Source organism: Bidens hawaiensis, unplaced genomic scaffold (assembly GCF_021521415.1).
Source record: "Bidens hawaiensis isolate Kalapana, Puna unplaced genomic scaffold, B.hawaiensis_p1.1 tig00019676_1, whole genome shotgun sequence".
In the NCBI taxonomy this organism is placed as follows: Eukaryota; Viridiplantae; Streptophyta; class Magnoliopsida; order Asterales; family Asteraceae; genus Bidens; species Bidens hawaiensis.
Window position 1 is genome coordinate 98,143 of NW_027492988.1, and position 25,833 is coordinate 123,975.

The 25,833-nt window shown below is 34.3% G+C and overlaps 1 non-coding gene across 1 annotated transcript; it reads right to left on the minus strand.

Moving 5' to 3' along the window:
• Positions 1-15,054: 15,054 nt before the first annotated feature.
• On the minus strand, positions 15,055-15,127 carry TRNAR-CCG (transfer RNA arginine (anticodon CCG)). Its single transcript has one exon. It is a non-coding gene; the product is annotated as a tRNA-Arg (tRNA).
• Between the last annotated feature and the right edge of the window lie 10,706 nt (positions 15,128-25,833).

Consider the following 25,833-nt stretch of genomic DNA (forward strand, 5'->3'; position numbering starts at 1 on the left):
CTGGGTTAGAAAAACTCTGTTAAATCCCATCACGTGAGAAACATGTGAGGGTAGTTTTGTCTTTTTGCCTACCTGCTTCTTCTTCTTCTCCTTCTTCTGTTTCTGTGCTGCCTCATCTCACTTCTCTCTCTATGTTCTACCACACCATCACCATAACCACTCCTCAAACACCATCACCACCGCCACCATAGCTCCGCCACCAGCCACCGCTCCATCTCCGATTCCCTCATCTACAATCGTCCTCAATTCTGATTCGTTTGGAATTAGGGTTCTATCACAAAACACCTGTTTTTAGGGTTTTAATTTCTGATTCGTAATCGTTGGTGGTGGGTCCGATTCGTAACCGTTGGTGGTGGCGATGGCAGCTGTCTGTTATAGTTGTCTGTTATGGTTGCTGATTACTGATCGTCTATAATTGAGTTGAGCGGACGGTGATTGTGTGAGTGTTTTGCAAGCTGATTTACGGCCTGCTTAGGGTTTTGCAAGCTGATCCTTTCTCCGATGATGACGTGGCACTGATCAATCCATCTTGACCGTCACCTTCATCGTCATCATTGTTGACCATATTTTCCTCCTCTTGCGGCGGCGCGTGAGCTACTTCCTCCACAACACTCGGCGGCGCGTGAGAAGAATCTGGAGTTGGAGAAACTTTATTCTTCTTTCTATCCTTCTTATTCTTTTTGTTACTATTATTATTATTGTTGTTGTTAATAATAATAATATTAGCAGTAGCAGTTGAACCTCGGAGGGTGGCTTCCGCCGGCTCCGGTGTCGCCGGAGAAGTTTTTAACGGCGGTGTTGTTGGTGGTTAAGGAGCATGAGATAGGTGGTCGGTGGTGGTCGGTGGTGGTGACGGGTGGATTTTGCCTTTATTGTGGTTGTAGAGTTTCCTCATTTGTGAAGGGTGCGGTGGATTCTTTGAAAAGAATTTGTGGTCAGATGGAGATGGAGATGGAGGAGGAAGCATTTAATCAAAAGGTGAGGTCATATAATGTAGGGGTATTATTGGGATAAACAATTTAAGTGCTGACGTCAGACTCTTCATTACTAGGTGGTTATGATGGGATTGTTGGTTTGAAGTGATGTTGATGTTTGGTGGCCGGAAATGGATGCCGGAGCTCCGACGAGTTTTCCGGCGGGATGTTTCTGCCCTTGTGATGAAGAAGAAGCAGGGTAGGCAAAAAGACAAAACTACCCTCACATGCTTCTCACGTGATGGGATTTAACAGAGTTATTCTAACCCAGTTAGCGTAAAGGACATAACTTGTAGGAAAAAAAAGTTTAAAGTACACCGCCTGCAAGGAAACTTAGAAAAGGACACGAACCGTAATTTGGCTTTTTTTAAAGGACAAAATTTGTAATTCTGTCAAAAATTTATTCAAAAAGTATTAAAGAATTCATAATATTGATAGAAAAAATATATATATTCTGAATAGCAATCTATTCAAAAGATATACAAGAATTACTAATTGATAGATTAGTATTAACACTTTTAATCTTACTTAATATATAACTACGTTACTAATCCACCTTATTTACCCTTTTTATTTTAGTGATTGAAAAGAATAAGTACTGTAGTTTTGTGATTCCTTAATTGAAGCCACTACTGGCGGTGGGGAATGAATTCTAATTCTCATTGACCACATAACCCATCATCTTGCAAGAGAAGCCCATTGTACTTTCCGTACTTTGTCTAATCTACCCTTACACTTCAAAGAACGTGGACCCCATTTTGCAAAAATGTTAGGGGTAATATCAGAATTTTCAATAAACGTTAAATTGAATTAATATTAAATTATGGGATTTGGGAGGATAAAAGAAGAAGAATGTAAGGGGGTATTTGGTAGAGGGATTTGATTAGGGAGAAATGGAATTAGAAATATTTCTTTTGTTTGTTTTTCACTTTTCATTTCTATTTCTCTTTCTATTTCTCTAAAACTAGAGAATTCCATTTATCTTTAAAACAAAGAGAAATCTATTTCTCAGCAGCCTCCTCATAGCATGTCACCACCTCGTCTCCGGCCACCACCTCGTCCCCGACCACCACCCCGTCTCCGGCCACCACCCCGTCTCCGGCCGCCACCTCGTCTCCAAGTCTGCAACCGCCACCTCGTCTCCAAGTCTGCAACCACCACCCCGTCTCCGCCGTTCGCAGTGGTGAACACAGAGATGGTAACCGGTTGTAGGTTGCAGGTGGTACGGGTGAACGGAGATTAGGGTTTCAAGTGGTGGTTCGTGGTAGGTTAGGGTTTTCAGATGGTCGGGTGATTGTGGTCGCAGGTGGGTGACAGTGGTGGTGGAAATCGGCGGTGGTCGCAGGTGGCTTCTGATTATCATCATCATCATCGCCACCACAACCACCACCACAAAATCTCCAAAGAGGCAGTGATGACAGATCTGAGCCTCCTTTTTCTATATCTTATGTTCAAAAAATTTGAATCTTTTTAATTTCTTGTGTACTGTGGTTGAAGAAGGGGATTTGGTGGCGGCAGCCGGTGGTGGTGGGCTGTGGTTGAAGAAAGGGCTGTGGTGGTGGTGCTGGTGGTGTGGGGCTGTGGTGGTGGGGCTGGTGGTGGTGGTGGGGCTATGGTGGTGGTGCTGTGGTGGTGGTGCTGGTGGTGGTGGGGCTGTGGTGGTGGGGCTGCGGTGGTGAGTGGTGTCAGGTTGGGTGGAGGTGGGGGTGGAGGTGGAAGAGTTCTCTGTTTATTTTCTCGTGTACCAAACAAGAGAAATGATTCTCATTCTCCATACCAATTCTCTTTCTCTACAATTCCATTTCCATTTTCTCTCCTTTTCCATTCTCTGTACCAAACACCCCCTAAGTGTGGAAAGGGGCCACAAGCTTGCCCCTTTGCTTGAAAATGAAGTTGTGCTTTCAGCAATATTAATATATTATTGTTGCATTAGGGTCTTTTTTTTTTAAATAAAATATAATTGTTGCCATAATACTCCCTTCATCCATTATTAATGTCCATATTTCCTTTTTTATTTGTCTCTTGACAAGTGTTCATTTTTTAAATTTATTAGTCAATTTCCAAGTTTACCCTTAAACACACACAACTAACATTAATAAACAATATTAATGGACTCACTTTTCAATGACATTATTGTCATTTGGTAAGAAAAAAAAAAGTAATCATCAAATCCACATTAAACTTTGTGTTTTTCAAACCTGGACACTTATAATGGGACGGATGGGGTATACAAGTTTTTCTATCAGTATGTTGCGACGAAGGAGGTAAAATGCATTACATTTTAGAACCTTACGTGACATAAAGTCGGTCAAAATTTTCATTACCAAAGTTGAGAGACCAAAACGTAAATGTAAGTTGAAAGAGCAAAACTGCAAAAGTTTCATTACCAAAGTTAAGGTATCAATAAATAAATACGTGAAACTAAAATTGACAGTCTAGAAAACCTATATGTTAAACTTTTGTGACAAAAGTCTAATGAACCAAAATAATAAATAAGTTAAGGGGCAAATGTATATATTTGTGAAACTTTAGTGACAAAAATCATGTTTGTGTTTAAAAAATAAAACATTATATTTGTAATTTTCAAATAACACCATTTTAGTAAATAAGTTGTTCACCCATACTATTTTCATAAACAAAAAGGAAGAAAACCTTTGTTGCATTAATATTATTTTTTGTGTTGTGATTATTGTTGCATTACTATTATTTTGCTTATCATTTTAACTATAACCCTTTTATATGAGAACATAACAATATTAAAGGATGATGGATGAATAAATATGAGGAGACAAAAAGAATTTACATGGAGGAACATGACATAAAGATTGTGCAGATGGATAACCATGTAACACGTATTACGTTTCTGATAAGCATATTAAAGTTGAAATATTGGAATCTATAATATTGCATGTCTATTAACCTTACACTTCGTTTCATAACGATCGTCCACATATGTAGTCAGTTATACGTTTTGTTATCATCTCACAGTAACCAAATCAGAATCATATAACAACGATGTTCTTTTTGTTTGGGATGGATTTAGCTTTATAGGGATTTATTCTGTAGTAATTGGAAGTGATAAAATGAAACTATATTTCTTATATATTATCCCCCTTACATAAATTTTAAACTTCCTATTTGAATTAAAACAATATATTTTCCGTGCGTTGTTGTGGGGAAACGTTATTATGTAACAAAAAGATAAAACCGAAAGCTTTTACAATTCGTTAAATAATAATTAACATAATAAAGTAATGAGATTTTTGAAGCTAAGGCTATGTGGTATACTCTAATCTTTACATAGGTTAAAGTGACATGACACTTTAAAGATGAATTAAACAACTCCCCACTTGTGTTAAGTGTGTTAAAAAGGCCCATAGGTTATGCTTTTAACGGGTTAAAAGGAACAATATGTATTAATTACTAATTGATTTGTTATATTAATTATGTGTTAAATGGGTTAAACCATTTCCTTTAAATGACATAGAGTGAAAGAGAAAAAAATAATGATGTGGAACTTATGTTGAATTAAAATGAGTTAGTGTATACCTCATGGCCTAAGGGTTTTAGCATGAGCAACCTTAATATCTATCTCTTGTGGTAAATGTAAAGCTAACGGGTATAGATGAGGCCATGAGGGGGGCTCACTCACAAGTCTTGTGTGGCATTCTATGTCACGCGTGACACTAGTGGAACACCACCCTCCTCTAACCAACTTATCAGGGTCGTCTTCGTGAATTGTTAAAATATTTTGGATTGAATGCGAATAATATTTTGAACTTAAGTAAAATGAGTATTTTGTTAGGTTTAAACAACATAATCTTTAAAGGGACTTACTTGGTTTTATTTTGGTTGTGTAAAAAAACTTTTGTTTAAAAATAAGCTTAAACATGTCTTATATGAGAATAACCAACAACTTTTTGGTTGAGAGTCATACATCTTTTTCACTAGACAAAGCTAGTTGTTATGTAATTGAATTTAAACATTAAATATACATACTGTTTTTTTATATATAAATACATATATTTTTTTAAAAAAAATTCGGGCCTAGCAAAGTGTCAGGTCGGCGGCCGTCGACTACCCAGTCCCCCTAGGGCCGGCCCTGCAACTCACTAGTGACATGACCTAAACAACCATGGTCATTCCCGTCATTTGAAGAGTGGTGGCTCCATCCACCAATCAAATTTTTTTGTTTTTTTTTTGGAAAATTGGTTTTTATTGGTCCCAACTATCGTCTTTTGGTCCCAACCGGTCCCAACTAACGAATTGGCTGCTGGCGGTCCCAACTTTTAACGTATTTGTTCCTAACGGTCCGCGACTAACAGAATTCTAACGTCGTTAGTTTCAGGTCACCGGAAAAACGTTTTGGGCCGAAAAACACACTTTTTTTTTCCCGAAAACTCAACAATTTTGTTCCAAACATCATGGTAACTTTGTATCGTACCTTTAAGAACCTTTTCTAGTAAATGCCCCAATTATTGAGGTCGTCGGAACCCTATAACCATTGTCGGAATCAGTTGATGGTGCTTAAGTGATGGTGATTGGTTGGCGGTGAGTCAATTGGTGGTGGCGGCGGCGGTGGTCAAGTGGTGTTTTCCGGGAAAAAAATTGACTTTCCCGGCCAAAAACGGTTTTCCGGCGACCTGAAACTAACGGCGTTAGGATTCTGTTAGCCGCGGACCGTTAATAACAAATACATTAAATACCTCGGCTCATTCGAGGTTTTTAACGAGCCGATCACGAGTAGCTCGCGAGCAGCTCGGCTCGTTTTCGCCCTTAATTCTAGGTATTGGGAGGGTACAAGTAGAGGTGCACAAACCGGTTTTTTTAAAAAACCGGTTCGGTTATTAACCGGACCGGTTTTTTTTTGCCCGGAAAAAAACCGGTTCGGTTAATAACCGGACCGGTTAATAACCGGTTTTTTTCTGTCAAAACCCTAACCGGTTAGGACCGGTTTAGAAACCGGTTAGAACCGGTTAATAAACCGGTTTTTTTATTAACCGGTTTTTTTTATTAACCGGTTTTTTTTATTAACCGGTTTTTTTTTTTTTTTTTTTTTAAATTTCGCGGTTTCAAATACGAATATTTGTTTTTTATATTTTGTACTTAATGAAGACCATTATTTTTTCACAGTATAAACAAACCGGTAACTACAAGGCAAACCGGTAACTACAAGGCAAAACGGACTGACCGAAGCCATTCTTTGCTTTCGTTGTTAGGGTTCTTTGCTTGGAAGATGAGTATGAGTGTGTGTTGGTGAATGTGTTTTCAACAAACCAAAGATTAAAAACACATAACTTTCATTTATAGTTTTTACATTAAAAATACAAACATTAAATCGTTATCGCATATTCGTAACTCAAAAATACAAACATTAAATCATTAACACTGAAGAAATCTCTGCCAAGAACAGTTGTTCATGATTTAACTCAAAAATACAAACATTAAATCGTGAACTAGCAGATGCTCCTGTTGTTCCCAATCGCAGTTTGTTCATGATTTGCCTCCATGTTTGCTGTTTCTTTAACTAAATTAGAAAAATCCAAATCAACAAGTAAATAAGAGCACATATTAGGAAAAAGAATGCTTAGACACGATTACATGAACAACTTGCTGTTTCTTACTCATGATTTGCCTCAATGCTTGCTGTTTCTTTAACTAATTTTCTTCGCTACCCGATCCCGAGCTATTTCTTAGGTAATCGTCGTACGCGGCTTCTTCATCGGTCATTGGTTGAGTGTGTCCTTCATTGACCTCGTCTTCATACAAGCCCGCTTCATACTCCATTTCCCCCTCGAGTGAGCGTTGATGTTGTGCCCTATCTAAAGAGTCCAAGTAATCCTTGTAGCAAATCGACATCTCTATAGCTGGTGCAGTGAGTCGAGTCCTCCTAATCGATATAACCCTGCCAGAAACAGAAAAAGCAGACTCCGAAGCTACCGTGGAAGCTTGGACCGTTAGTAAATCTTTGGCCATGGCGGCGAGGATCGGAAACTCATCCTCCTTACCTCTCCACCAAGCCAGCAAATCAAGACTTCTAAATTCATCCGGAGTCATGTGTTTCACAAAGTTGGTACCACCATACCTTCCAAGTTCACTGCTTGGGGTGTTTACCCTTTGACGTTTACCGGCGTCTTCCCAAATCATGTAGTACATCCCCATTTCAAGGTCGGTTTGGGATTGGGATTGGGCAACAGTTCTTAACGAGTCATGAATTTGGGAAGACGACCCGTATTTTGTAAGGTAGACATCATACATGTTTGACAAGGTGGTGTTGAAAGCATTCTTTAAAGTTTGGCTATAATAGGGGTTTTGATCGTCGTTTAACCCAAGCTCATCAAAAATTTTTTCTATTAAAGCTTCAACACCACCAACATTGATGCAAGGGTTTAACGTAGCAGCACATGTCAAAACAGCGGGTAGTTGTTGAAAATATTTTCTAATTTTTTCTTTCATTTTTACACCCATATCAAAATAAGGTGCACCCCTACAATCAAGTTCACTCAACTTTGTGCACATGACAGCAATTTTTGGTAAAGCAATGGGGCTTGTTGGATAGTAAACCCCGGATAAACTAGTTGTGCAAGATTTAAAAATTTGAAGGACCTCCGTAACGATCTCAATCAATAACCAGTTTCTAGGATCATATGGTGCACATTTACCCCTACTTGACAAAATTTGATGAAACGCAATTAATGATTCTTTTTGTTGGATGGCTTTCTCAAACATATTACAAGTCGAGTTCCATCTTGTTGGACAATCCCAATTTGGCCCCAACCATTGACAATTAGCTTCTACACAAAATTTTTTGTATCTTGAAAATGTTTTATTGTTGCTAAAAACATCTCGTAACATTCTTTTAAAACTGTTTCTTTGCGTTTCGATCACGTTTAACCCATCCGCGGCCGTATTGTTGGACGCGTTATCAAACGAAATTGAAAAGATTTTATCTTCAATTTTGTATTGTCGAATGACTTTATCCAAGATTTGAAAAATATTTCTACCCGTGTGCGGGTAATCAAACAATTGAAACGCAACGGTTCGTTTCATCATTTGCCACGACTCGGGGTCAACCCAATGAGCCGTCACACAAATGTATGAGTCGGGCGAACCATGAGGTACCGACCAAACATCCGTTGTTAAGTTTACACCAGTTTGTAAGTTTGAAAAGTATGAAATTAGTTCGGATTTAGCGTTTTTCCATGCTTTAAGACAATCTCTTATAAGGGTCGAACGACTTACGTGTTGGTAGCGTGGTTGAACATAGTTTTGCATCATCTCCGTGAATTGAGGGTTGTCGAAGTGGTTGAAAGGAAGTGTTTGTTGAATCACAAAGTTTGAAAACTGTTGACGTACCGCTTCAACGTCGTACGTAAACACCCCTCCTTGATTCGTCATCTCCGGCTGCGAACTACTTCCCGCTTCGTCCTTCAAGGCCTTGCAAAAGCGCTGTTGTATATGCGCTTTTAAAGTGGAGTTTGCATCTTTGGCATAGAACTTCAAACAGTGCTTGCATCGAGCTTTTTGGCGACCGTTAGACAGTTCGCATAGGTCGAAATGTTGCCACACATCTTGGTTTCGTTTCGTGGGGATGATCCGAACGACCGTTATGTCTGTGTTCGAGGCACCCATGTTGACGGATGAAGCAGCACTTTGGGAGGCCATGATAATAAGAGCGTATAATCGAGTATGAAATAAACGAGTACGAGTATGAAATAAACGACTACGAAATAAGAGCGTATGGAGTGGTAATGTGGTATAATTGAGTGTGAGATAACAAAATAATCGCGTATGCAATAAACGTTTAGAGCTAGTAGAGTTGTATAATCGAGTGTGAGATAACCTACCCAACCTAAACTATATATAGTTGTTTGTGGGGGTAAAATGTTAAAAAAAACGGCTAGAAATCAAGAAAAAACGGGCAAAAAAGGACCCAAACGGTCATATGGCCGTTTTATAACGGTCAAAAACCGGTTAACCGTAGGTTAACCGGTTTTTGACCGTTAACCGGTTAACCGGTTTTTAGGTTAACCGGTTTTTTAATAACCGGTTTTTAAATTTAACCGGTTTTTTTACTAACCGGTTAAATAACCGGTTTTTGTCCACGAATGAGTAACCGAAGTACTAACCGGCGGTTCAATAACCGGTTTTTTAATAACCGGTTTTTCTATTAACCGGTTTTCGGTTAAACCGACCAAACCGGTTCTATAACCGGTTTTTTTGAACACCTCTAGGTACAAGTAGTCAAGTACATGGTAAAATGTGAATGGTTGGTTTACGAATCCAAAATGTTTTTTAACTTTCTAATTAGAACTTTTTTTATAGGTTTTATTATCAACTTGTAGGCTTGTACAAGTGTGTTCTCATTATTTTGTTTCTAGTTTATTGTGTGTTGCTAAAAATGGGGTATTGGATGCAATCCTACTCCATTAATCCCAAAACTCTAAGCAAAGGTAGATCAATTGAATTATGAAGAAAATAATAATAATAATTAGTATAAAAAATTATTTTATCTTTCCATCAACAAAATTTCAACTTAAATGCTTCACGTTTCGTATCAAATTCCTCTCCAACTTAAATTTAACTTAATGTACGTGCGTGCAAAATCAGAAGAATGGAAAATGTTCACATATGTTATCCTTGTCTAGCCTGAATCGGCATATATTCAAATTCATCTCATATTTATATTCTTTATGACAAATTTTATTTTATATATTTCATCAAACTTTAACTCAATCGGTTCCTAGTTTTTATAAGAAAATAAATCTAAATGTTCACAAGTTTTTGAGAATCAGGATTATTTTATCATGCCCATCAATGACCAGTTCATAGTTTGTTTGTTTTTTTCATACCTCTATTTTTCATAAATAGTTTCATTATCATGTAAATCTATGTTATCTTGAAGTTTAAAATGTTAATTATAATTATTTATTTATCATTATACTAGTTTTTATCCCCCGTATTAGAGGGGTTGTTTTATATTATTTGTTTTTAATATTTATCTATTTCTTCAATTATTAATTTTTTTATTGTAAGGAAATTTATAATATACTTAGAGTTTGATGATAAATGGTTTCACAAATAACTAAGATGTTATAACCCGGTTTAAATGATATATGTGTTTGATGAGACCCAATACCCGTTTATTTTTTTTATTATAAAATTGGTTTTTTAATTAAATAATATATATCTTTTTTTTAAATAAATCATATATTAATTTTTAGTATATCCTTACTTTATAGAATTTTTATATTAAATATTTGGTGAGATTAGTTTTAAATTTAATGAGATGTTATAACGCGTTTAAGATTTACCAGGGTTTGATGAGACCCATACCCGTGAATTCAGGTCAAATGCATGAGAAACCTCCATTTATAAATCAAGCAAATCTGGTGACTCCAAAAAAAAGAGAAGCGACCACATCGCGACACATAGGATTTTTATGTTTTCGTTTATATATATTATAGATTATAATAAGTTTCACAAAGTTCAAGCTAAAGAGTGCTTACACCCATAAAATTTAACTTGTACTGAAAGAATATATATTTGGACGTTTATCTTCTATTTTAATGTAAAAAAAATTATATTTTGCTTTAAATTAAATGTACTATCCATCATATACCGTCATTCATAATAATTTACTCTACAAGCACCCTAAAAAATGTGTGAGATACATAGAAGAAGCATTATAGAATTGAAGAGTAGAGCACATGGATGGAAGCACAAAAGCCAAAAAATGGTGATGGTGAATTAAAGAATGAACAAATTAGACCAATTGATTTTCCATAACTAGAGCTTGTAAGAGACTTCTCTTTTTCATATCTTGCATTCCAAGATTTTAAATTAACTTTGTACCACCACTCATTTTTGCACCATATGTTGATCTTACTTTATCAACACTCTCTTTTATGTGTTTTTAAGTGCTAGAGTAGTAGAGTATCAATGATTAAAAGAATACATCTATTTGTTTATCAATGAGTAAAATAATATACACAAATACAAGTAAAATAAACATCAATATACAGAAATAAAAATCAAAGCATGAAATATGTCTCATTCGGACTTAATATGGCAAACGACGCCGAAGGTATTTTCGAAATATTCGGGATGGATACCTAGACAAGTATTCGGATATGATACCATATAAAAGACATGTATCCAACATACGCCTCTCCTTCATCTCTCTTTCACATTGACGGCATCTCCTTCCTCTTTTCTCCATGTGAACTCAAGAACGCCATATAAAACGAGACATTATGGATGTTCTAAGAAATTTAAATGGTCAACAATTTAAATGTTCCTTACCATATTCAATATATGCACTTATGCAGTACTTAAACTAGAGTATAATAAAAATATATACACTTATGGCATGGGCTTCAACCTACCGATATAAAACCTTTTTCTGAATTCCAAAAAATGGTTGAATTGCCTTATTAGTTATAATGTTTCTATTCTTTCTTTTTTTTTTTGACATTAGTAGAGACGAGAAGCATTCAAATCATAACAATAGACAATTGTATAATACGCAAGTGTATTTTCTTTCAAGTTTCACATAAAAGATAATTACATAACCTTCTACGTGTTATCTCCTTAAATCATTAATGCACTAAACACAAGTGATTTGCGCGACTCTTGAAGTTTTCAACCTAAAATGTATTTCGAAGAACATGCAAGCATAGTAGACATAATCACATGTTGGAGGGACCATAGTTGCTCACTTAATTAGGCCTGCTTCCCATTGGGATTTATTATACACGAAAGTAACTACCGACCCAACTACCACCAACAACCTGGATGGTAATTATGTCAATAGAGCATCACTCTCCCCACTTTTAAATAAATGTACAAGTTTAACAAATATACAAAACTAGTTTTTATCCCCGTATTACGAGGGTTATTTTATATTATTTGTTTTTAGTATTTATATATTTTTTGAATTTTAGTTTTATTTATTGTATGTAAGTTAATAATATACTTATGAGTTGATGATAAAATGTTTCACAGGTAAATGAGATGCTATAACCTGGTTTAAAAGTTATATGAGTTTGGTAAGACCCATGACCCGTTTATTTTTTACCATAAAATTATTTCTTATTTATAATAATATATTTTAAAAAAATCATATATTAATTTTTAATATATCCCTATTTTATAGGAGTTTTTACATCAAATATTTGGTGAGATTAAGTTTTAATTTAACGAGATGTTATAACCCGTTTAAGGAATATATGGGTTTGGTAAGACCCATACCCGTGAATTCGGGTCAAATGCATGAGAAGTCTCCATTTAAACATCAAGCAATCTGGTGGCTTCCATAAAAGAGGGGAGCGACCACATCGCGACATGTAGGATTTTTGAGTTTTCGTTTATATATATTATAGATAGATACAAAGAATATATATTTTCACTATCGATTGTTGAAAATAATTAATGTCATTATGCCAAGGGTTATGAAGCATGATATATAATTTTTCAAAGTTGAAAAATATTTGATGTTACAAAACAACATTCTAAAGTGTATGTGATTTAGACGATGGAACATCATTAGTTCATCTAATGCTAACCAATCGTATTTTTTTATCTAACAGTTAAGCCATCATGTACATAGATAGTACAATTTTTATACGTATAGCAACAATTCACAGGGACTTCTAATTAAAGATGAACCAAAGAAAGTTTCAATCTTAATATTACACTCGTTAAAGAGAAAGTAGGATCATATTATTTCAAACATGTCTTCAGATTAATTTTTATAAGAAAGTATGTTTCAATCTTTATACTTTGTTATAAATTAATAAGATGCTGTAAGTTAACGAATCAACTAATCTTTGTAAATTTAACATTGATTTATATTCATGTTTTGTTAAAATATACTTTTAACGAGGAAACACTCTTGTCAAGTAGGCGAAATCAAACTCAAGTGTAAGGGGGAAAACAACATGTTTTTAGATTAATGATCATAAATAACTTTCTAATGTAATCTTGTATTTATATATTTATATTTCTTAAAAAAAAAATACATGCCTTGATGTCAATAAGAAAATCCAGATCATTGGCTTAGATCTAAATAATAGTACTGCGTGGGAGGGAGATGCTTCTTATCTCAATAACAAGCTTAGATCAAATCATACTTAAGTCTTTTTTTTTTTTTTGACCCAATTACAAATTTTGTCCTTTAAAAAAAGCCAAATTACGGTTCGTGTCCTTTTTTAAGTTTCCTTGCAGGCGGTATCCTTTAAACATTTTTTTCCTACACGTTACGTCCTTTACGCTAACTGGGTTAGAAAAACCCAGTTAAATACCCTCACGTGAGACGCATGTGAGGGCATTTTTGTCTTTTCAATGAAGTGGTTGAAATATATTTAATAGATATATTTAATAATTAATATTTATTATAAATAAAAAAATAGATAGTCTCTCTCTCTCTTCTCATCTTCTTTCTCTTCTTGTCTTCTCTTTCTACACCACCACCACCACCACCACCACCACCACCACCACTACCAACCCCCTTTCTCTATCTCAGCCGTGACCACCACCACTACCAACCCCCTTTCTCTATCTCAGCCGTGACCACCACCAAACCAACCCTTTTCCCGTCGTTGTCTAGCCGAAACCACAACTGGTGGAGAGTCACTGGAAACACCACAACTGGTGGAGAGTCACCGGAAACACCCTTCGTTGCCTAAAACAGTCGCCGGAAACACTGGAATGAGCCGGCAATCCGGCATCGGCAACTGTCTACACCACCACCACAAATGGTATGAGCCGGCATCGGCAACTCTGTCGCCGGAAACCCCTACCATCACCTCGTCCACCACTACTAAACCCCCTCTCTCTCGCCTTTGAAGATCTGTTGAAGCTTTTGGACAGTCGTAACCGAGGAGACGCTGGAGTTGGCGACGGTGCCGGATTTTGGGGGTTGTAAGCTTCATAATTATATTAATAAAGTTGCCGATGTCGCTTTCTTTACGTCTACTAAACACCCAATACTAAACCCCCTCTCTCTGTCGCCGGATTTTGTTTTCATCCGGGTCGGGTTTATTTGAAGAATTGGGGATCTTGGTGTCTGATTTTGGTTCAGATTTGAATGTTGTCTGATGAAGGTGTAGGTGAAGAATTGGGCTTTTCGGGTTTGGGTTGTTTTGATTTCTTATCCCATTGTTGAAGAAGAAGATGAAGAATTCAGGTGGCCGGAAATCGGAGGTGGTGGTTCAGGTTGCCGGAAACCGGAGGTGGGGTTGGTGGTGGATTTTAGGGTTTTGCAAGTGGTTGGAGGGGTGATAAACTTTTTGCAGGTGTAGACGAAAAGACAATAATGCCCTCACATGCGTCTCACGTGAGGGTATTTAACTGGGTTTTTCTAACCCAGTTAGCGTAAAGGACGTAACGTGTAGGAAAAAAATGTTTAAAGGATACCGCCTGCAAGGAAACTTAAAAAATGACACGAACCGTAATTTGGCTTTTTTTAAAGGACAAAATTTGTAATTGGGTCTTTTTTTTGACCGGCGGTAATATACTAGAAAGCACCAACTAGCAAGAAACTAGACGTGCGAAAACAGAATAAATTACATGACTACAAGAGGGTTTTTCAACCATTCGGTCCAAAATAACTTACACTCCTACTCAAGTACCAATAAAAAGAAAAGTAAACAACTTTGTAAAAAAACACTTATTTGTTAATACGATTCTTCAAGAACACCATGTTGTTTTATACCGAAAATTTGAGCCCCCCTTAGTTTATGATTTTTACAATACGACAAACTCGCTCAAGTTTCGTCACTGGACGGGGTCACAATGCAGAAGCCCTGAATCTATCATGGATGTATGCATAAGGTATTAAAGAGCACAATAATGAGGCAACCCCAAATTAGACCAACCTAATATGAGGATACTCATTGGATCAGACCATTCTTAACAGTCATGATAGAGGTATTTTATATACTAAAAAATATTTATTTTCAAATTTGGGTTTAGAAAAATATTATAATAGTTAAGAAGGCCTCTTGGGCATATTTACAATACTCATCAGGCCCAAATTGCTTTATTTTGAAAGAATAAAAAATATAGAAATACTATCCGATCACGGTGGGACTCGAACCCACAATCTCCCGCTCCGGAGGCGAGCGCCTTATCCATTAGGCCACGCGATCTTATGTGACCACTTTCTCGTTATTTTATTTATTAATGATATTTTTAACGAAGCAAAGCATCTGAAATATAACTGGTAGCTTGTTTGAAATTAAAAATATAAGTGACTGTAACAAATAGAGTTTTATAATTTATAGAACGTTTATATATTATCCTTATTTACACATGTTAATTAGGTAAATATAAACGAAGATTATCTGTAATATCTGAAAATTTTAAAGTTTATATAGTAAGTAAATAAAGTTAAATAAACTAAAATCTGAATTATTCACAATTTAATGATGATTATTTGATTTGAAAGAAATTCATAACTACCATCCTTCTCGTTCATCCCTTATCTTCGTTCCATTTAATTTTTGAAACGTTATCTTGTTCAACAACCGGCCCATTATCGCGATAGATAACTCAACATCCATTGCTGCCGATAACTAGAAACGACATCAGAGTTGCCAACCAGCCGACTCTAACCTGATCCACAGCCGTACGCGTTCTTGAGTTAGCTCTTGCCGTCCCATTCCTCCGAATCGTTCCGCTAACCCATTGATGTACGAATTTTAATAACTTCGTTTGTTTCCGGCGACTAAGACTGCAAATTTTAATTCTGCACGTTTGTCCATTGAGAAATTCTGCATGTGTGCCACTTTTATATAGTATACATAAGTGAACTCATAATCTGGTTTTCCAAAATAAATTATTCATATGGTACTGTGCCTACAAGAAAAAGTATGAGTTAGTACTTTGAAATTTCTATTCCAACTGAATGGAGGCTGTATTATTATTATTATTATTTATTATTATTATTATTATTATTATTATTATTATTATTATTATCTAAATAAGTTGTTAAAAGTTATGTCCAGTTTCATTAACCAAAACTAATGATTTGTGTTATTAAACAATAGTTACTACAAATACCATTAACTTTCGTTATATATGTTTTGCAAGTAAACTTAATTATGTTTTATGTATTTCAATGGACAACTAACACAAGGCGCATATGGCGTTAAGAGCCTAATTCTAAGTAACAACCTTAAAAGTCCATGTCGCCGAGAATTACTTAACCAACCAACGGATCTAAGTTTCATAAAGTTAATAGGAAAATAATAAAACGTAGGTGCTACTACGACTTTTAACGCAACTTGAATTTTACTTGCTGGTGCTCCTTGGCTAAGGTACAGATTCTGTTTCTTGTTACTTCATAGTACGGTTTCTGGTTTCTTTCTCTCATAGTATTAAATCTAGTCCGTTACTTTGTTGTACGGATTCTGTTTCTTGTTACTTCATAGTACGGTTTCTGTTTTTGTTACTCTTAGTATTAATTATAGTCCGTTACTTTGTTGTACGATTTCTGGTTTCTGTCATTCATAGTATAAATTATATTATGTTACTTCGTTACGGTTTCTGTTTCGGTTACTTATAGTATTGACTCTATTCCGTTACTTTGTAGTACGGATTTTCGTTACGCGTCAGTTATATTTTGAGTTCAGTTGTTATAGCATGCAATAGATTATCTATTTGTACTCTTTATTGCATGTTCCAGTTTTAAATATATTTAGTTATATGCTTTTAGCTTTTGTACTTTGTTACCCGAGCATGTTTGAAATGTCGTATGGGCGTCAACGGCATGCACTTATCGTGACAGTGCGTAATAAAAGTTCACGGCGTCTCTAGCTTGTGCTTTTGTAGCACTTTGGCCCCTAGAGGCGGATAGATCGATCTTAGCTCTGAGTTTGAGTTTGTTTTGTGGAGATGGAATAATGGGTGTACGCCACACTCAACGTCTCATAGGTGCATGGACTAGCTAGCTGTGTACCATTATGTTCTGTTTTGGCTCGTGGATGCTTCCGTTTCACGTGACTTTGAGTTTTTGATATGTGTAGTCACGTGGTTTGATGTGTGTATATGTTATGACATGTTTCTGATATGCTTTCGTATGCGTTTGATTATGTTTTGGCCAAGTGTTGGATCATACCCCCCGAATTTTATTAAGTATATTTTTTCGGTAAAAAGGTTGGTTTCGAGTTTGAATTGAAGTCCGTATATTTATTTTCTTACGTCTGTCTTTACCTATATTATTGTTCTTTCCGTTACTGGGCAATTTTTGGCTCAACCGTATTTTCTTGTTTTGTTTTCGTATTTTGTTTTCAAGTAATCCGGGACTCGGGGAAATTAGTGATGAGAGAGAATAATGAAGTTCAAGCTTTTAAAGATTTATTCATTTTGATTTAATAATATGACCTAGGTTGCATTGATTTTTGTTGTATTTTGGATTGTGGCGTTGATTTGATATTTGTAATAGTGACACGTCAGCCTGCTCCGGGTTGGGATGTTACATTATCAAAATGTTAGCTATGTTAAATGAAAGGTTATATACAAAGTTTAAAAATAGTGTATTACCTACATTGTTATGTATTTAGTTGATGATGGAAGGAGCAAGTATGACAAAGGTATATTGTAAAATAGCTCATAAGAAGTTAAAGAGTATATAGATGGAGCTATTTCGACTTAGGTATGTCTTGTTGACTAAAGAGTTTCATTATTAATAAAACATAACGTAAAATGTAAAAAAATAAATAATAATGTTAGGTTTAATGACTTAATCTAACGGTGTCAAATAGACAAATAGATACTTTTATTTAATTTTGTTGTCAGAAAATAAAGTAAATTTTATTATTCTGTTTAAGAACAACATATACAAATAGAAAATAGATAACATTAAAAAGTATCATTGATGTATGGATTCGTGTTATTTTTATCATATTTATCTTTATTTACGCATTTTTTAAAATCTATCTATTTTAATGAAAGCATACCAATTTTGTCACTTGTTATAATCATAGCCATCCTCACCTTTTTTTCATTCAATTTTCATATATGGTCCTTATCTTTTAAGTTATTTCATTATATGACATTAAAACTATTATAGATTTATTCCAACTAAATCCATTACTACATATAATAAGTATTCTCCATATGGATTGAAAAGAGACGATTAGTGAATTTTAAAATATTAATTAAAGTATTTATTATGGTTTATATTCAAAATAATAAACATTCGATTCATAATATGTGGAATGAGAACAATCGACTTAGACTAAATTCTGATAACGTCAGCGGCTAAGGCTTAGCCTTTAATACCTAAAAATACATATGATTTTAAAATTAAAAATTTTCGGGTTAACCCGAAACCTAGATTTCGGACCCAAGAACCAACCTGAATTACTTCGGTTCAGGTTCGGGTTAGTACTTTCTTGGGTTCGAGATTCTTGGGTCAGGTTAGTTTGGGTTCAAATACGAGTTTTCTTGGGTTGGGTTTCATGTTACGGGTAACAGTGACATCCCTACTTTCAAGATTATAAATAAGAATCACTACATCCATTTTATGCAACTTAATTTAAATCTTCTAATAATCACTATTATTTGAATATGGTTTTAAGGTTATTATGTATTTTTCATTTTTCTGACAATTACATTCATATGAAATAAACAAATCATTTTGTTATATTTAAATTTTCGGTTTCTATTTTGTTTGATTATACAATTTTTAATTGTAAAATATAAAGTCAATTAAAAATTTGTAAAGATTCTAAGGATAATTATATCATCAAAGTTTAGGTATATGGTTTTTGGGATAATCATGTTTTGTTTTTTGATAAACTGAGGAGATGTTCTCAAATGACACCATATTTATTGATTAAAAGATATGACATTTTATTTGTATGAATTTTTCTTTTATTAGTATCATGTATATATATTATCATTTATCTAGAGTTTGTATGTACTTGGAGAACCATTTTTGTCACACGCACAACTATATATAGCTATATCAAGAGTTAGAAGCATGTATATATGTTACTTTATTAAGAGTTACAGGCAGTCATGGAATAAAAATTTTGATTTTTGATAAACAATGTATACCTGCTAACACAATAAATGTAGTGTAAAATGAAGTTTTTACATATTTGTAACTTATTTGTGTAATCTTACTTATGTAATTTTAGTTTAATTTTAATTGTATTAACAATATATGATCAATTTGTTGACTGTATTTCATTTAATGATCAAAGTTTAAAATTTTCAACAATTACCTGTATAATATACGGGCCTCAAACTAGTTATTTATAAAAGTTGTGACTTATGAGAACACAATGCATGAAAATTAAACCTACCATATTTTAAGTCATTACTCAAAATTACCTTAAATTATAACTATTAACCAAACTTAAATTATCTTCTTTTTAACATGATGTGTGACGCCCACGCAGGCGTGCCCTCATCCGGAAAGCTTCGCGCGCAGCTTGTTTTCACACCTAGCTATATGTAAACTAAAAAATTAATCATCAAAAAAAGTTGTTCATCTAAAAGGTAAGTTATCTTACCTACAAATTTAGGGAACAAATGAACTTTAATTAAAAACAAATGAAATAAGATTATGACCCAATAAAAGGATAATAGGCGCACCATGCTAGCCCAATAAGCCCAAAAATATAAAACAACGCTAGACATGTAGTCACGTACTTAACTTAATGCGTTAGTTGTGTACCAAACCAATTTTTGGGTCAAATCAAATCGGTTTGGAAACACAGATCAAGTCAAACCATTTCGACCTAAACTATGACGTACATGATCACTAGTAGGTCCGATACAGGTTGGTAAGTTACGCTAGATCTTCTAATGTCACACCCCCTTCTAGGGCCTAGGAGTGCGACTCGTAAGTTGGTATCGTGTTTGTAAATAGTTCAGAGTTGCGTTATGTTGCGGAAGACTTATAAAACTTTAAGGATCAAAAGTGTAACATTTATATATATTCAAAAGACGGGAATTATAAATACCCGTTTAAGTTATTAACAAAAGATTATTTGTTTTATATTTACAAAACCACCATATTAAACTTATACAAAAATTTATCCGAGCCATCGGATATTAGTACTTCATCATTTCCAAGCTCTAACTTTGTTCACCTGCAAAATGTAAGAAAATACGTTAGCAACGAATGCTGGTGAACACGCTGACGCAAAAATATTTCTTTTACTTTATTACCCCTCGAGACTACGCCTGCCTCGGCCCAATGTGGCTTAGGAATAACAAAGTCAAATAACACATTATAAGTTTGAGCCTCTACGCTAGGTCACCTCAGCAAACACCGCAGCGTTCGACTTAGTTAAGTACCCGTAAATATACACATAAGGTCGTACTCCCTGCAGGAGAGCGTCCTACGACCAAGGGTGGTGCGATCATACCCATTCATCGCATAGTACCACCTATGTAAGGATCCAGACATACGTATACCACAGCCTGAGAGCTAGGTTTATACCCTTATTCATAACGGTTTTTGGAACACATAGTTCCTTGTAAACAATTTCAAATAACAAGTTTGACTCATTTTAAATAAGTAAAAGTTTGGGGGCGTATTCACCTTGTCTCTTTAGGATCGGCTTCACTCACCGTCCAAGGGTCTTTCCCTTTCTTTATCTCGCACCTATAGTACGAGTATAAATATTTGTTAGTCGGATACACGATCCGGCTTAAGACCTTTAGTCTTATATCTCAATCCTCGATTGAACCTTTAGTTCAATTCTTGTTTACTTGAAAACCTTTAGTTTATAATAAAAACCCGACGTTTCTTCTTCTCCAAAAACGTAATCTTTACTTTTATTATTTAAGAATACTCTTTATTCATTAAATAATATTTCATAACAAAGAATATTTACATATATACTTACACACATATATATGTTATCACATCATTAAATATTCATTCTTTTATTCATATCTTTGTTATGTTATCTTTCTTTTCTTTTATCGAGGTATCGAGTATAACCTCGACTTAAGGCTTAAGCCTTGAATATAATATTAAATTATATTGAATTCATCATTACGCCTAACCTTAATGGCGTATGATAACCCTAGGGACACGAGCAGCACTCCAACACCGCTTTAATCTTCTCGACACGCAAATCGAGGAATGCCAAATCTTCAACACTCGTTGACACGACTTTCGAGACTCCTTGCCATTAACAACACCTTTTTGATATGTGGGTGGAGGGTGGCATAACTTCGAGGAAACGTCGTTACACAATCGAGGGATCGGGGCACGCTTAACGAGGTATTATGGCACGCTTATCGAGATATAGTTAGAGAGAGAGAGAGTAGAGAGATGTGAGAGCAGGTTTTGGGATGTGAAAATGAGCAGCCCATGGTTGCTATTTATAGACGAAAATTTGGCTCCCATCGCGCTACGCGATGGGTGCCTCAGCAGACCTAAGGGAACACTGATGGGTTTAACTACCAGACTTAGCGATATTAGGAAATTCGGGTTTGATTGCAAGTGAAATGAAACTACAAGTACGAAAATTGCAAACTTGAAACTATTGGACTAAACCGCAAATTTGGACAAACCACAAGGACGAAAACCGAAGTTCACTAAAATAAGTATTATAATAAAGAAATAGTGAAAAGACATGTCCACCCATGACTTAACGATTAAATTTAATGGATTTAGTGATTTAGATGTAATTTGCAATAACTGGGAAACGTAGAGGGTCCATATGCAAAAAATAAACTTTTTAGACTAAGTTCGCATTATTTGCCAAACCACAAGAACGAAAATGACACTTTACTCTATTAACTAATGTCCTAAGTATTATATTTCCCCATAAACGAACACTTTCTGCGACCTCATATTCTCATTTTCGTTCGCAAACTCTAATAAAACTCATCCTACTCTCTTGTACATTTATATTGGAGTGATACGGTTGATTTTTATATTTCTTAATCTTCTTAGAACAAAAATGATTTTTTTACAAATAAAGCTCACATGACATCTTCATTTAGATCTTATTGAAACACTCACATGGAAATGCAGTAATCATTAATTATTTTATACTTACAAATATTTTTAATTCACCGATGCCAAAACATGTCATTATTTTATAATATTAACTATAAGTAAGAATATTACTATAATATTCGTCAACAACGTTACTCTTATTATAAAACAACTAATTTTCTTGAACATCTTTTCTTAAACGTTTCGTAACATATAAAGTACGTTACAAGCATGTTTCATGTACCACTTCAAAAGAGTAGAGAAATTATAAGCTATGTGGAGAGATTAGGAGCTTAATTCATCATTTCATTCATAATTTTATATTTCGCACCGATCTCTACTCGGTGGGTGGTCAACGGAGTGAAATAAAGTATGGTAATAAACCTCTACTTCTATAAGATCTCGGATTCTTCTAATAAGAAACTACCCGGTACTAGTTGTTGACTTGCTACTAAGATACAATCTATTGCATGAAGGAAAGAAAGGATTTAACTACTCTGCATACAGTATACTACTAAGGAAACACCTGCTTCTTATATCCACGATCTACACATATTGTTATGCTCATATGTACTTTCGTGTTTTTGGTTTGGGTGCACATCATGTTTTTGGTTTGAGACCGTAAAGAGCATTAGAGAACTTGATAATGTTAAATGCATTAGCAAAACTTCTTTAGTTAATACTAAGGCACACACTAGAATAGTAAAGTTACTCCAAGTTACAACGGTTTAAAGTTCTTAAACTTAAATAAAGGTGCCGTATTTGTAAAATAAAGTTTATGAAAAATATATAAGTAATTGTTATTTTTATAAAATGATATTTCCAAAACAAGTAAAAACAATGCAAGTCGTGAATTTTAGCCATCGAAGGTTCGGTGGTCAGAAGGTTTTGTCATAAATCGTGATTAATAGAACGTTAGAACTTATCAGCACTATTTTGGATAATGCATTTTATAATTTTATGTAGATAACTATGAAGTCAAAAAGATATAAAACATTGTTTATGAAATAAGTTATTTGTCTATCGCTAGAAATGGCCAATCGTATCAAATGACTTATAATATCACAAACTTTTAAGTAGAGCATTAAAAAAAGTTATGTTAGCACAAGTTGCTTGATTTGTAAGGTAAGCATCTTGACAAAGTGAGCATTCATAATGTTGTATATGAGAAGCTCAGTTATTTGAAGCATGTTGTGTGTTTTGATAGAAGTTAAATCTTTACTATTTTTGTTGAACAATATTGATTGAAGTTTGAAAATTGTTACGAGTTAACATGTCATGTTTATAGAAAAAAAAATATTACTATCAGTAAACACATTACTATATTGAGTCTGATATTAGGAAGAACATATGTATTTGTTTAAAATAAATAGTTTACATAAACGATTTATGTTTTTAACAATAAATAACATTTAGTGACCTTAAGTTTTGTTTTTGTCTGCCTTAATATGAATTCTAAACTCCGGAATCCAAATTGCTGAGAACAAGTAAAGCTTATCTATAACATCAACAACTTGTTTTCCTTACTCATCTGCTTACTTCTTTAATTCGTTATGTATTATTAAACAATTTTATATTTATACCATAGACTCATAATGCGTTCGTCACGTATTTTTTTTTGTAGGATGATGATTTTTTTTTGTATGTTAGACCATTGTACTTTTCAATTTGGAGCCACGTTGTCTCACTCTGGTCAGACTATGTTGTCTTAACCGGGTCCACACTAGTCAGAGTTTGGCTTGGGCGTTTCTCTGAAAAACCATGCATTCGGCTGTCACTTGATAGTCGTTGTGCCACCACAAGAACAAAATTCTTTGACTTAACACATGATGGGACTAAAACCCGGGTGGGCTCGAGATTCGAATTGACAACCTTGCAAGGCTTAGCTCAAATATTTCATTGTCAGTATTCATTCAAAGTATCACAATTTGCGATCGAACTTGGATCTCCATAAAAAACGCAAACCTCTTACCACTAGATCACAAGTAAGGGATGTTCGTCACATATTATAATTTGGATAATAAGGAATGCTTGATTAATTAAAATATAATAATGTGTTTACTTGTTATAGCTTTATTAATGCAAAGTAGAGTGTGAGTAACAATTGTTATTTAAAACAAATTAATGGTTTATAATCATAATTGATTTAAACTTTTGAGCAAAATAAACTACCAATAAGTAGCATTAACACTTCATTTAATGTAAATTGTTTATTTTAACAGCTTTATTCTAATTACTTACAAGAAGAAAATATATAATTGTTTTATTTATTACCATTTAATCATTCAATCATAACCCAAAAGGCCAAAGCTATATATCAATTTGCAAAATTCAGGGATTGACAGTTTGGTAGAATGAAATTGTGATGATGGTCTCGACTCGTAATCTTATAGTCTCAAATTCGAAATCTGATTGATGGTGAATCTGGATAAGTCAGAGTTTAAGACTTTAGCACTAAATCAGCTTACACAGTTTACATCTTATTTCACAAATATTGACTTGTGTATTAAGGGTAATTCCAACCGACGTTAAATTATTTATATTGTTATTCCTTTTTATTTTTATTGTTTTACAAAATTGAGAAAACAGAAAACCAAAAGTATAGAGGGTTGTAAAACCCAAACACGTGTCAAAAGCTATCCACGTATCCACGCAAACTTGGGAAGAGAAAAGAAAAGAAAGGAAAGGAAAGGAAAGGAAAGGCTAAAGTGGTCCTAAAAACCGTCTCCAACAGATTAGAGAGGTTTATGGTCACCTGCTCTTTCATCCCATTCCCATCCCCATCCCCTTTCAAATTACCCTTTTATCCTTCACCTATATAAATATTAAAAAAAAAAAAAAACCATGGGTTTAAGTTTAAGTTTAAGTTTAAGTTTAAGTTTAAGTTTAAGTTTAAGTTTATTCTCTTCAAAACCACTTTTCTTCATCTAAACCTCTCCCTCCATAATAATATTAATAATAATCACATTTGTTATATTATTACAATTCGTGTTTATAATTGCACAGATTATATCATACGTATTCCAAATTCACGCTGCTTCTGCAGTTACGTCTAAAACCATTACAATTAACGCAGGTAGTTTTCTCCATCCATCTCTTATTATTATTATTATTATTATTATTACTTTCATGAGTTTCAATTCATTGAGTATTTATTATCGGATCTCTGTATTCCGATTCGCCTGAATTTGTGAAATTTGGTCCGATCGCCACCGGAATTTAGGCTCAGCTGTTGCCGATTTGATCCGATCGCCTTCGGATTCGGATAATTTGTCTTTCTAGGTCTAATTGTTTCAAATTATCATGTTATGTGGATTTATGAGGGTTAATTTCGTAATTATCGAGTTTGAAGATCTGATTCAAGGTGGAATAATATAATTAAATATCAATTAAATAAGCTTTATTTTATTTTTTTTATTATGAATTTTGTAATAGTTATGAGGTTTATGGTTCTGTTATAAGGTTTATTGTATTTGTGGATGAGGTTTTTTTGTTATAGTAATTTGATATATATATATATATATATATATATATATATATATATATATATATATATATATATATATATATTTTGCATGGTGTTGAGTGCTTTAACTTTTTTTCACATCTTGTTGTCTATATGTGTTAAAATTTAGTTGAAAGTGTTTGACTAACCAAGGCGGTGATTTCTATGTGGGGACTTTGTTAAGCTTTCTGTAGATCTCTCTGAACATATGTTATTATTATTATTATTATTATTACTATTATTGTTTTTCTATCTTAAACACTGCTTGCAGTCCTTGGACTTAGGTCCGACCTAACCACGTTAAAATTCTTGTGTCGTTTACTGTTATCGTATGGCATGTTTACATCGTTTGTGGGTTTGCTGTGTTGTTTCGC